The sequence below is a fragment of the Melanotaenia boesemani genome, chromosome 5 (genome assembly GCF_017639745.1).
Source record: "Melanotaenia boesemani isolate fMelBoe1 chromosome 5, fMelBoe1.pri, whole genome shotgun sequence".
Classification (NCBI taxonomy): Eukaryota; Metazoa; Chordata; class Actinopteri; order Atheriniformes; family Melanotaeniidae; genus Melanotaenia; species Melanotaenia boesemani.
This window is the reverse complement of record NC_055686.1, coordinates 25,956,090-25,969,138: the sequence shown is the minus strand read 5'-3', so window position 1 is coordinate 25,969,138 and position 13,049 is coordinate 25,956,090. Positions and strand designations below refer to the sequence as shown.

The 13,049-nt window shown below is 48.0% G+C and overlaps 1 long non-coding RNA gene across 1 annotated transcript in view; it reads right to left on the bottom strand.

Annotated features, from left to right (window-relative positions):
* Positions 1-13,049, bottom strand: part of LOC121640070 — a 40,402-nt gene that overhangs the window by 16,962 nt on the left and 10,391 nt on the right. The gene's annotated exons all lie outside the window — the stretch shown is intronic.

Here is a 13,049-nt window from a genome sequence, read left to right as displayed (position 1 = left end):
CATATTTAACATGGTAAAACACCCAGCTGAAAATCTGAAATGTTGATATACTTAGTTAGCATTTTTTGCTTGCATGCTAATTCTGCTAGCTAACATGCTATGTTGCCATGAGAACAGGTGGTGCAATGCGTTAGGGACCCAACAAGTATGAATCCTGTCAAGTTTGGTGCAGATCCCATCTATTTCTGTGGAAATATGAGCAAACCGTCTTTCATGGCGAGAAGGCTTTTTCCGTCGGTTGCCACGGTTACACGCTTTCTCCTATTAGAAAGATTTGAATAGCGTTTGGTCCCCAACTTGTCATGAACGTTCCCACCAAGTTTGGAGTCGGTGGCACGAATCTCCTCAGACTAGTTCACTCACATGGCAGTGAAATCCAAGATGGCGGGCACCCCGTTGCCATGGCAACAGGTGTTTGATTGACTTCTTTGCTGGACTTGGGGTGTCACACGTATGAATACTGTCAAGTTTGGTGCAGATCCCAGGTATTTCTATGGAGATATGAGCAAACCGTGTTTCATGGCGAGAAGGCATTTTTCCGTCAGTTGCCACGGTAACACGCTTTCTCCTATTAGAAAGATTCGAATAGCATTTGGTCCCCAACTTGTCAGGAAGGTTCCCACCAAGTTTGGAGGCAGTCGCACGAATCCCCTCAGACTAGTTTGTTCAAATACGATGTGTGTAAAGTGGAAGAAATGGCCAAAAAATGGCCGCACACGGCAAGATGGCGGGCAACCCGTTGCCATGGTAACAGGTGTTTGATTGACTTTTTTGGTCAGGTTGGGGTGTTAGACGTGTGTGCCGAGTTTCGTCTTCCTACGTCGAAGTACACTTTCTGCACCCCATTCATTTGGGTATTTTTGGGGTGTGTAGGGGGCGCTGTTGAGCCACTTTTGCATTGAAGTGTATGCGGACATGAGAATATCAAAATTTTCACCGGGCTTGATGTGTGTGCCAAGTTTCACAACTTTTCATGGGTGTTTAGGCAGTGATATTTGGGCTCAAAGTTCTTAGAAGAATAATAATAATAATAATAAACATTTCAGGAACAATAGGGTCTCGCCATACTTTGTATGGCTCGGACCCTAATTAAAGCCGCAAGCGGCATCCATCGGGTCCGAGCGGCCTGGACCCCGCCACCCGAGTCATACAGCTGTTCCTAGCATGGTAGGTAGCCGGTTAACATGGTAGGTAACATGGTAAAAGACCCAGCTGAGAATGTGAAATGTTGAAATACCTGGTTAGCATTATTTGCTAGCATGCTAATGTGCTAGCTTACATGCTATGTTGCCATGACAACAGGTGATGTAATGCGTTAAGGACCCAACCTGTATGAATCCTGTCAAGTATGGTGCAGTTCCCATGTATTCCTATGGAGATATGAGCAAACCGTGTTTCATGGCGAGAAGGCATTTTTTCGTTGGTTACCACGGTAACACTCTTTCTGCTATTAGAAAGATTTGAATAGCGTTTGATCCCCAAGTTGTCAGGAAGCTTCCCACCAAGTTTGGCGTCACTCGCATGAATCCCCTCAGACTAGTTCGTTCAAATACGATGTGTGTAAAGTGCAAAAAATGGCAAAAAAATGGCCGTACAGGCCAAGATGGCGGGCACCCCGTAGTCATGGCAACAGGTGTTCGATTGACTTTTTTGCTCGACTCAGGGTGGTACACGTGTGTGCCGAGTTCCGTGTTCCTACGTCGAAGTAGACTTTCGTGACCCCATTCATTCGGGGATTTTATTTTTTTCTAGGTGGCGCTGTTGAGCCAATTTTGTATTGAAGTGTATGCGGACCTTAGAATATCGAAATTTTCGCCGGGCTTGAGGTGTGTGCAAAGTTTCACAACTTTTCATGGGTGTTTAGGCAGTGATATTTGGGCTCAAAGTTCTTAGAAGAATAATAATAATAATTAAAGCCGCAAGCGGCATCCATCGGGTCCGAGCGGCCTGGACCCCGCCACCCGATGTCGCCATGACAACAGGTGGTGTAATGCGTTAAGGACGCAACAAGTATGAATCCTGTCAAGTTTGGTGCAGTTCCCATTTATTCCTGGTGAGATATAAGCAAACCGTGTTTCATGGGGTGAAGGCGTATTCCGTCGGTTGCCACGGTAACACGCTTTTTGCTATTACAAAGATTTGAGGAGCGTTTGGTCCCCAACATGTCAGGAAGGTCCCCACCAAGTTTGGAGTCAATCGCACGAATCCCCTCAGACTAGTTAGTTCAAATGGCAGTGAAATCCAAGATGGCGGGTACACCGTTGCCATGGCAACAGGTGTTCGATTGACTTCTTTGCTGCACTTGGGGTGGGACACGTATGAATGCTGTCAAGTTTGGTGCTGTTCCAATGTATTCCTGTGGAGATATGAGCAAACCGTGTGTCATGGCGAGAAGGTCATTTTCCGTCGGTTGCCACGGTAACACGCTTTCAGCTATTAGAAAGATTTGAGGAGCGTTTGGTCCCCAACTTGTCAGGAAGCTTCCCACCAAGTTTGGAGTCAGTCGCACGAATCCCCTCAGACTAGTTCGTTCAAATGGCAGTGAAATCCAAGATGGCGGGCAGTCCGTTGTCATGGCAACAGGTGTTTGATTGACTTCTTTGCTGGACTTGGGGTGTCACACGTATGATTACTGTCAAGTTTGGTGCAGATCCCACGTATTCTTATGGAGATATAAGCAAACCGTGTTTCATGGCGAGAAGGCATTTTTCCGTTGGTTGCCACGGTTACACGCTTTTTCCTATTACAAAGATTTGAGGAGCGTTTGGTCCCCAACTTGTCAGGAAGCGTCCCACCAAGTTTGGAGTCAGTCGTACGAATCGCCTCAGACTAGTTCGTTCAAATGGCAGTGAAATCCAAGATGGCGGGCACTCCGTTGCCATGGCAACAGGTGTTCGATTGACTTCTTTGCTGGACTTGGGGTGTTACAGGTATGAATACTGTCAAGTTTGGTGCAGATCCCATGTATTTCCATGGAGATATGAGCAACCGTGTTTCATGGCGAGAAGGCTTTTTCTGTCGGTTGCCACGGTAACACGGTTTCTCCTATTCGAAAGATTTGAGGAGCGTTTGGTCCCCAACTTATCAGGAAGCTTCCCACCAAGTTTGGTGTCAGTGGCACAAATCCCCTCAGACTAGTTTGTTCAAATGGCAGTGAAATCCAAGATGGCGGCCACCCCGTTGCCATGGCAACAGGTGTTCGATTGACTTCTGTGCTGCACTTGGGGTGTGACAGGTATGAATACTCTGAACTTTGGTGCAGATCCCATGCATTTCCATGGAGATATGAGCAAACCGTGTTTCATGGCGAGAAGGTCATTTTCCGTCGGTTGCCACGGTAACACGCTTTCTGCTATTAGAGAGATTTGAGGAGCGTTTGGTCCCCAACTTGTCAGGAAGGTCCCCACCAAGTTTGGAGGCAATCGCACGAATCCCCTCAGACTAGTTCGTTCAAATACGATGTGTGTAAAGTGCAAAAAATGGCAAAAAAATGGCCGCACACACCAAGATGGCGGGTGCCACGTTGCCATGGCGACAGGTGTTACTTTGAGTTTTTTGGTCAACACGGGGTGGTACACGTGTGTGCCGAGTTTCGTCTTCCTACGTTGAAGTAGACTTCCGGGACCCCATTCATGTGGTGATTTTTGGTGACTCTAGGTGGCGCTGTTGAGCCAATTTTGCATTGAATAGTATGCGGACTTTATAATATCCGATTTTCGCCAGGCTTGAGGTGTGTGCCAAGTTTCACAACTTTTCATGGGTGTTTAGGGGGTCAAATTTGGGGTCGAAGCGCTTAGAAGGAGTATAATAATAATAAACATTACAACCACAATAGGGCCTTGCCATACTTTGTATGGCTCGGACCCTAATAATAAACATTTCAGGAACAATAGGGTCTCGCCATACTTTGTATGGCTCGGACCCTAATTAAAGCCGCAAGCGGCATCCATCGGGTCCGAGCTGCCTGGACCCCGCCACCCGATGTCGCCATGACAACAGGTGGTGTAATGCGTTAAGGACCCAACGTGTCTGAATCCTGTCAAGTTTGGTGCAGTTCCCATTCATTCCTGTGGAGATATGAGCAAACCGTGTTTCATGGCGAGAAGGCGTTTTTCTATCGGTTGCCACGGTTACAGGCTTTTTCGTATTAGAAAGATTTGAATAGTGTGTGGTCCCCAACTTGTCAGGAAGCTTCCCAACAAGTTTGGAGTCTGTCGCACGAATCCCCTCAGACTAGTTCGTTCAAATGGCAGTGAAATCCAAGATGGCGGGCACCCCGTTGCCATGGCAACAGGTGTTCGATTGACTTATTTGGTGAACTTGGGGTGTCACCAGTATGAATCCTGTCAAGTTTGGTGCAGATCCCACGTATTTCTAAGGAGATATGAGCAAACCGTGTTTCATGGCGTCGGTTGCCACGGTAACATGCTTTCTGCTATTACAGAGATTTGAATAGCGTTTGGTCCCCAACTTGTCAGGAAGCTTCCCACCAAGTTTGGAGTCAGTGGCACAAATCCCCTCAGACTAGTTCGTTCAAATACGATGTGTGTAAAGTGCCAAAAATGGCAAAAAAATGGCCGCACACGCCAAGATGGCTGGCACCCAGTTGCCATGGCAACAGGTGTTTGATTGACTTTTTTGCTCAGCTTGGCGTGTTAGACGTGTGTGCCGAGTTTGGTCTTCATACGTCGAAGTAGACTTTTGGGACCCCATTCATTTGGGGATTGTTTTTTTTTGTAGGTGGCGCTGTTGAGCCAATTTTGTATTGAAGTGTATGCGGACCTTATAATATCCGAGTTACGCGGGGCTTGACGTGTGTGCCAAGTTTCACAACTTTTCATGGGTGTTTAGGGGGTCAAATTTGGCGTCGAAATGCTTAGAAGGAGAAGTATAACAAGCGGCATCCATCGGGTCCGAGCTGCCTGGACCCCGAAACCCGATGTCGCCATGACAACAGCTGGTGTAATGCGTTAAGGACCCAACCTGTATGAATCATGTGAAGTTTGGTGCAGTTCCCATGTATTCCTGTGGAGATATGAGCAAACCGTGTTTCATGACGAGGAGGCTTTTTCTGTCGGTTGCCACGGTTACAGGCTTTTTCCTATTACAAAGATTTGAATAGCGTTTGTTCCCCAACTGGTCAGTAACGTTCCCACCAAGTTTGGAGTCTGTCGCACGAATCCCCTCAGACTAGTTCGTTAAAATGGCAGTTAAATCCAAGATGGCGGGCACCCCGTTGCCATGGCAACAGGTGTTCTATTGACTTCTTTGCTGGACTTGGGGTGTCACAGGTATGAATCCTGTCAAGTTTGGTGCAGTTCCCATCTATTTCTATGGAGATATGAGCAAACCGTGTTTCATGGCGAGAAGGTCATTTTTCCGTCGGTTGCCATGGCAACAGGTGTTTAATGGACTTCTTTGCTGGACTTGGGGTGTTACACATATGAATCCTGTGAACTTTGGTGAAGATCCCATCTCTTTCTATGGAGATATGAGCAAACCGTGTTTCTTGGCGAGGTCATTTTCCGTCGGTTGCCACGGTAACACGCTTTCTGCTATTAGAAAGATGTGAGGAGCGTTTGGTCCCCAACTTGTCAGGAAGGTCCCCACCGAGTTTGGAGTCGGTCGGACCATTCCCCTCAGACTAGTTCGTTCAAATGGCAATGAGATCCAAGATGGCGGCCACCCCGTTGCCATGGCAACAGGTGTTTGATTGACTTCTTTGCTGGACTTTGGGTGTGACATGTATGAATACTGTGAAGTTTGGTGGAGATCCCATGTATTTCTATGGAGATATGAGCAAACCGTGTTTCATGGCGAGAAGGCGTTTTTCCGTCGGTTGCCACGGTAACACGTTTCCGGCTATTAGAAAGATTTGAACAATTTTTGGTCCCCAACTTGTCAGGAAGCTTCCCACCAAGTTTGGAGGCAATCGCACGAATCCCCTCAGAGTAGTTCGTTCAAATACGATGTGTGTAAAGTGGAAAAAATGGCAAAAAAAATGGCCGCACACGCCAAGATGGCGGGCACCCTGTTGCCATGGCGACAGGTGTTACATTGAGTTTTTTGGTCAACACGGGGTGGTACACGTGTGTGCCGAGTTTCGTCTTCCTACGTTGAAGTAGACTTCCTGGGCCCCATTCATGTGGTGATTTTTGGTGACTCTAGGTGGCGCTGTTGAGCCAATTTTGCATTGAAGAGTATGCGGACCTTATAATATCCGATTTTCGCCGGGCTTGACGTGTGTGCCAAGTTTCACAACTTTTCATGGGTGTTTAGGGGGTCAAATTTGGCGTCGAAATGCTTAGGAGGAGGAGGAGAAGGAGAATAAACATTTCAACCACAATAGGGCCTTGCCATACTTTGTATGGCTCGGACCCTAACAAGCGGCATCCATCGGGTCCGAGCTGCCTGGACCCCGAAACCCGATGTCGCCATGACAACAGCTGGTGTAATGCGTTAAGGACCCAACCTGTATGAATCATGTGAAGTTTGGTGCAGTTCCCATGTATTCCTGTGGAGATATGAGCAAACCGTGTTTCATGACGAGGAGGCTTTTTCTGTCGGTTGCCACGGTTACAGGCTTTTTCCTATTACAAAGATTTGAATAGCGTTTGTTCCCCAACTGGTCAGTAACGTTCCCACCAAGTTTGGAGTCTGTCGCACGAATCCCCTCAGACTAGTTCGTTAAAATGGCAGTTAAATCCAAGATGGCGGGCAGCCCGTTGCCATGGCAACAGGTGTTCTATTGACTTCTTTGCTGGACTTGGGGTGTCACAGGTATGAATCCTGTCAAGTTTGGTGCAGTTCCCATCTATTTCTATGGAGATATGAGCAAACCGTGTTTCATGGCGAGAAGGTCATTTTTCCGTCGGTTGCCATGGCAACAGGTGTTTAATGGACTTCTTTGCTGGACTTGGGGTGTTACACATATGAATCCTGTGAACTTTGGTGAAGATCCCATCTCTTTCTATGGAGATATGAGCAAACCGTGTTTCTTGGCGAGGTCATTTTCCGTCGGTTGCCACGGTAACACGCTTTCTGCTATTAGAAAGATGTGAGGAGCGTTTGGTCCCCAACTTGTCAGGAAGGTCCCCACCGAGTTTGGAGTCGGTCGGACCATTCCCCTCAGACTAGTTCGTTCAAATGGCAATGAGATCCAAGATGGCGGCCACCCCGTTGCCATGGCAACAGGTGTTTGATTGACTTCTTTGCTGGACTTTGGGTGTGACATGTATGAATACTGTGAAGTTTGGTGGAGATCCCATGTATTTCTATGGAGATATGAGCAAACCGTGTTTCATGGCGAGAAGGCGTTTTTCCGTCGGTTGCCACGGTAACACGTTTCCGGCTATTAGAAAGATTTGAACAATTTTTGGTCCCCAACTTGTCAGGAAGCTTCCCACCAAGTTTGGAGGCAATCGCACGAATCCCCTCAGAGTAGTTCGTTCAAATACGATGTGTGTAAAGTGGAAAAAATGGCAAAAAAATGGCCGCACACGCCAAGATGGCGGGCACCCTGTTGCCATGGCGACAGGTGTTACATTGAGTTTTTTGGTCAACACGGGGTGGTACACGTGTGTGCCGAGTTTCGTCTTCCTACGTTGAAGTAGACTTCCTGGGCCCCATTCATGTGGTGATTTTTGGTGACTCTAGGTGGCGCTGTTGAGCCAATTTTGCATTGAAGAGTATGCGGACCTTATAATATCCGATTTTCGCCGGGCTTGACGTGTGTGCCAAGTTTCACAACTTTTCATGGGTGTTTAGGGGGTCAAATTTGGCGTCGAAATGCTTAGGAGGAGGAGGAGAAGGAGAATAAACATTTCAACCACAATAGGGCCTTGCCATACTTTGTATGGCTCGGACCCTAACAAGCGGCATCCATCGGGTCCGAGCTGCCTGGACCCCGAAACCCGATGTCGCCATGACAACAGCTGGTGTAATGCGTTAAGGACCCAACCTGTATGAATCATGTGAAGTTTGGTGCAGTTCCCATGTATTCCTGTGGAGATATGAGCAAACCGTGTTTCATGACGAGGAGGCTTTTTCTGTCGGTTGCCACGGTTACAGGCTTTTTCCTATTACAAAGATTTGAATAGCGTTTGTTCCCCAACTGGTCAGTAACGTTCCCACCAAGTTTGGAGTCTGTCGCACGAATCCCCTCAGACTAGTTCGTTAAAATGGCAGTTAAATCCAAGATGGCGGGCACCCCGTTGCCATGGCAACAGGTGTTCTATTGACTTCTTTGCTGGACTTGGGGTGTCACAGGTATGAATCCTGTCAAGTTTGGTGCAGTTCCCATCTATTTCTATGGAGATATGAGCAAACCGTGTTTCATGGCGAGAAGGTCATTTTTCCGTCGGTTGCCATGGCAACAGGTGTTTAATGGACTTCTTTGCTGGACTTGGGGTGTTACACATATGAATCCTGTGAACTTTGGTGAAGATCCCATCTCTTTCTATGGAGATATGAGCAAACCGTGTTTCTTGGCGAGGTCATTTTCCGTCGGTTGCCACGGTAACACGCTTTCTGCTATTAGAAAGATGTGAGGAGCGTTTGGTCCCCAACTTGTCAGGAAGGTCCCCACCGAGTTTGGAGTCGGTCGGACCATTCCCCTCAGACTAGTTCGTTCAAATGGCAATGAGATCCAAGATGGCGGCCACCCCGTTGCCATGGCAACAGGTGTTTGATTGACTTCTTTGCTGGACTTTGGGTGTGACATGTATGAATACTGTGAAGTTTGGTGGAGATCCCATGTATTTCTATGGAGATATGAGCAAACCGTGTTTCATGGCGAGAAGGCGTTTTTCCGTCGGTTGCCACGGTAACACGTTTCCGGCTATTAGAAAGATTTGAACAATTTTTGGTCCCCAACTTGTCAGGAAGCTTCCCACCAAGTTTGGAGGCAATCGCACGAATCCCCTGAGACTAGTTCGTTCAAATACGATGTGTGTAAAGTGGAAAAAATGGCAAAAAAATGGCCGCACACGCCAAGATGGCGGGCACCCTGTTGCCATGGCGACAGGTGTTACATTGAGTTTTTTGGTCAACACGGGGTGGTACACGTGTGTGCCGAGTTTCGTCTTCCTACGTTGAAGTAGACTTCCTGGGCCCCATTCATGTGGTGATTTTTGGTGACTCTAGGTGGCGCTGTTGAGCCAATTTTGCATTGAAGAGTATGCGGACCTTATAATATCCGATTTTCGCCGGGCTTGACGTGTGTGCCAAGTTTCACAACTTTTCATGGGTGTTTAGGGGGTCAAATTTGGCGTCGAAATGCTTAGGAGGAGGAGGAGAAGGAGAATTAAAGCCGCAAGCGGCATCCATCGGGTCCGAGCGGCCTGGACCCCGCCACCCGTGTCATACACCTTTTCTTAGCATGGTAGGTAACCTGGTCACATCATATTTAACATGGTAAAACACCCAGCTGAAAATCTGAAATGTTGATATACTTAGTTAGCATTTTTTGCTTGCATGTTAATTCTGCTAGCTAACATGCTATGTTGCCATGAGAACAGGTGGTGCAATGCGTTAGGGACCCAACAAGTATGAATCCTGTCAAGTTTGGTGCAGATCCCATCTATTTCTGTGGAAATATGAGCAAACCGTCTTTCATGGCGAGAAGGCTTTTTCCGTCGGTTGCCACGGTAACACGCTTTCTCCTATTAGAAAGATTTGAATAGCGTTTGGTCCCCAACTTGTCATGAACGTTCCCACCAAGTTTGGAGTCGGTGGCACGAATCTCCTCAGACTAGTTCACTCACATGGCAGTGAAATCCAAGATGGCGGGCACCCCGTTGCCATGGCAACAGGTGTTTGATTGACTTCTTTGCTGGACTTGGGGTGTCACACGTATGAATACTGTCAAGTTTGGTGCAGATCCCAGGTATTTATATGGAGATATGAGCAAACCGTGTTTCATGGCGAGAAGGCATTTTTCCGTCAGTTGCCACGGTAACACGCTTTCTCCTATTAGAAAGATTCGAATAGCGTTTGGTCCCCAACTTGTCAGGAAGGTTCCCACCAAGTTTGGAGGCAGTCGCACGAATCCCCTCAGACTAGTTTGTTCAAAGACGATGTGTGTAAAGTGGAAGAAATGGCCAAAAAATGGCCGCACACGGCAAGATGGCGGGCAACCCGTTGCCATGGTAACAGGTGTTTGATTGACTTTTTTGGTCAGGTTGGGGTGTTAGACGTGTGTGCCGAGTTTCGTCTTCCTACGTCGAAGTACACTTTCTGCACCCCATTCATTTGGGGATTTTTGGGGTGTCTAGGGGGCGCTGTTGAGCCACTTTTGCATTGAAGTGTATGCGGACATGAGAATATCAAAATTTTCACCGGGCTTGATGTGTGTGCCAAGTTTCACAACTTTTCATGGGTGTTTAGGCAGTGATATTTGGGCTCAAAGTTCTTAGAAGAATAATAATAATTAAAGCCGCAAGCGGCATCCATCGGGTCCGAGCGGCCTGGACCCTGCCACCCGTGTCCTAAACCTTTTCCTAGCATTGTAGGTAACCTGGTAACATCATAGTTAACATGGTAAAACACCCAGCTGAAATGTTGATATACTTAGTTAGCATATTTTCGTAGCATGCTAATTTGCTAGCTAACATGCTATGTTGCCATGACAACAGGTGTTGTAATGCGTTAGGGACCCAAGAAGTATGAATCCTGTCAAGTTTGGTGCAGATCCCACGTATTCTTATGGAGATATAAGCAAACCGTGTTTCATGGCGAGAAGGCTTTTTCCGTCGGTTGCCACGGTTACACACTTTCTCCTATTAGAAAGATTTGAATAGCGTTTGGTCCCCAACTTGTCATGAACGTTCCCACCAAGTTTGGAGTCGGTCGCCCGAATCCCCTCAGACTAGTTTGTTCAAATGGCAGTGAAATCCAAGATGGCGGGTACACCGTTGCCATGGCAACAGGTGTTCGATTGACTTCTTTGCTGCACTTGGGGTGGGACACGTATGAATGCTGTGAAGTTTGGTGAAGATCCCGTGTATTTCTATGGAGATATGAGCCAACCGTGTTTCATGGCGAGGAGGCTTTTTCGGTCTGTTGCCACGGTTACAGGCTTTTTCCTATTAGAAAGATTTGAATAGCGTTTGTTCCCCAACTTGTCAGGAAGGTTCCCACCAAGTGTGGAGTCAGTCGCACGAATCTCCTCAGACTAGTTCGTTCAAATGGCAGTGAAATCCAAGATGGCGGGCACGCCGTAGTCATGGCAACAGCTGTTCGATTGACTTCTTTGCTGCACTTGGGGTGTCACCAGTATGAATACTGTCAAGTTTGGTGCAGATCCCATGTATTTACATGGAGATATGAGCAAACCGTGTTTCATGGCGAGAAGGTCATTTTCCGTCGGTTGCCACGGTAACATGCTTTCTGCTATTAGAAAGATTGGAACAATTTTTGGTCCCCAACTTGTCAGGAAGCTTCCCACCAAGTTTGGAGTCAGTCGCACGAATCCCCTCAGACTAGTTCGTTCAAATACGATGTGTGTAAAGTGCAAAAAATGGCAAAAAAATGGCCGCACACGCCAAGATGGCGGGCGCCCCGTTGCCATGGCAACAGTTGTTCTATTGAATTTTTTGGTCAGCTCAGCATGTTACACGTGTGTGCCAAGTTTCGTCTTCCTATGTTGAAGTAGACGTTCGGGACCCCATTCATCTGGGGAATTTTTGTGTCCGTAGGTGGCGCTGTTGAGCCAATTTTGCATTGAAGTCAATGCGGACTGTAGAATATAAAATTTTTCACCGGGCTTGATGTGTGTGCCAAGTTTCACAACTTTTCATGGGTGTTTAGGGGGTCAAATTTGGCCTCGAAATGCTTAGAAGGAGGAGAAGAATAATAAACATAGCAGAAACAATAGGGCCTTGCCATACTTTGTATGGCTCGGACCCTAATAATAATAAACATTTCAGGAACAATAGGGTCTCGCCATACTTTGTATGGCTCGGACCCTAATAAACATTTCAACCACAATAGGGCCTTGCCATACTTTGTATGGCTCGGACCCTAATAATAACAGAAATAATAATAAAATTTTAAGAATAATTATAAGAATAGAGAGAAAAGGTATATTGAGGAAAAAAAATATGATAATAGATATAAGTGAAACTGCTGTATTCAAGAACACGCGCAGAGAAACCTGTGTGGATGTGCTGAAGGACTCGGCTACACGGCGACGCAGAGACTATGTCAACATACCGAATATACATACCGAATATACGGAGTGGAGACGTTCAGGAAGGAGTGACCATGCAGAGTGATCATGCAGATGCCACCTCACCTGAACAGAGGCCAGAGTCAGGCCAGCGGTCCCGAGACCCAGGCCACCAGCCCCCCCGTAGGCAACAGACCCCGACCGGTCCACAGAGACGACCACTCGTCCGCCCAGGAAGGCAGCAGCAGGAGACCCCAGCAGGAGCCCCCCCGCGGACACAGGGCACCGGCCCCGGCAGGCCGAGGCCAGCAGTCCCCGACCCCCCCGAGCACCGGCCGCCCGGGACAGACGGGGCAGAGGGCCCGGGCCCAGGAGCGCAGGGACACCCCCCACCCCCACAGGCCGAGGACCAGCACGCCACCCGGGGGGACCCGGCCCGCCCAGACGGCCACCGCCAGAGGCCAGCCCCACACCCCAGTGCCCAGCCGCACACCCCGAGAACTAGTCCTGCCCCCCCCAGACCAACACACACACAAACAAACACACACACACACACTCTCCTTCCACTCCTCCATTCATCCTCCCACGCATACACCATCCATCCCTCACATACTCTTTCCTCCCACACACACACACCATCCTTCCACCGTCCATCCTCCCACACACACACCATCCTTCCACCATACATTCTCCCACACATACCCCATCTTCCCACACATACACCATCCTCCCTCTTCTACACCATACATCCACCTTCACATACCCCATTCTCCCACACACACACACACACTATCCTTTCACTACCCATCCTCCCACACATACACCATTCTCCTACCCATACACCATCCTCCCTCTCATACACCATCCATCCTCCCACACA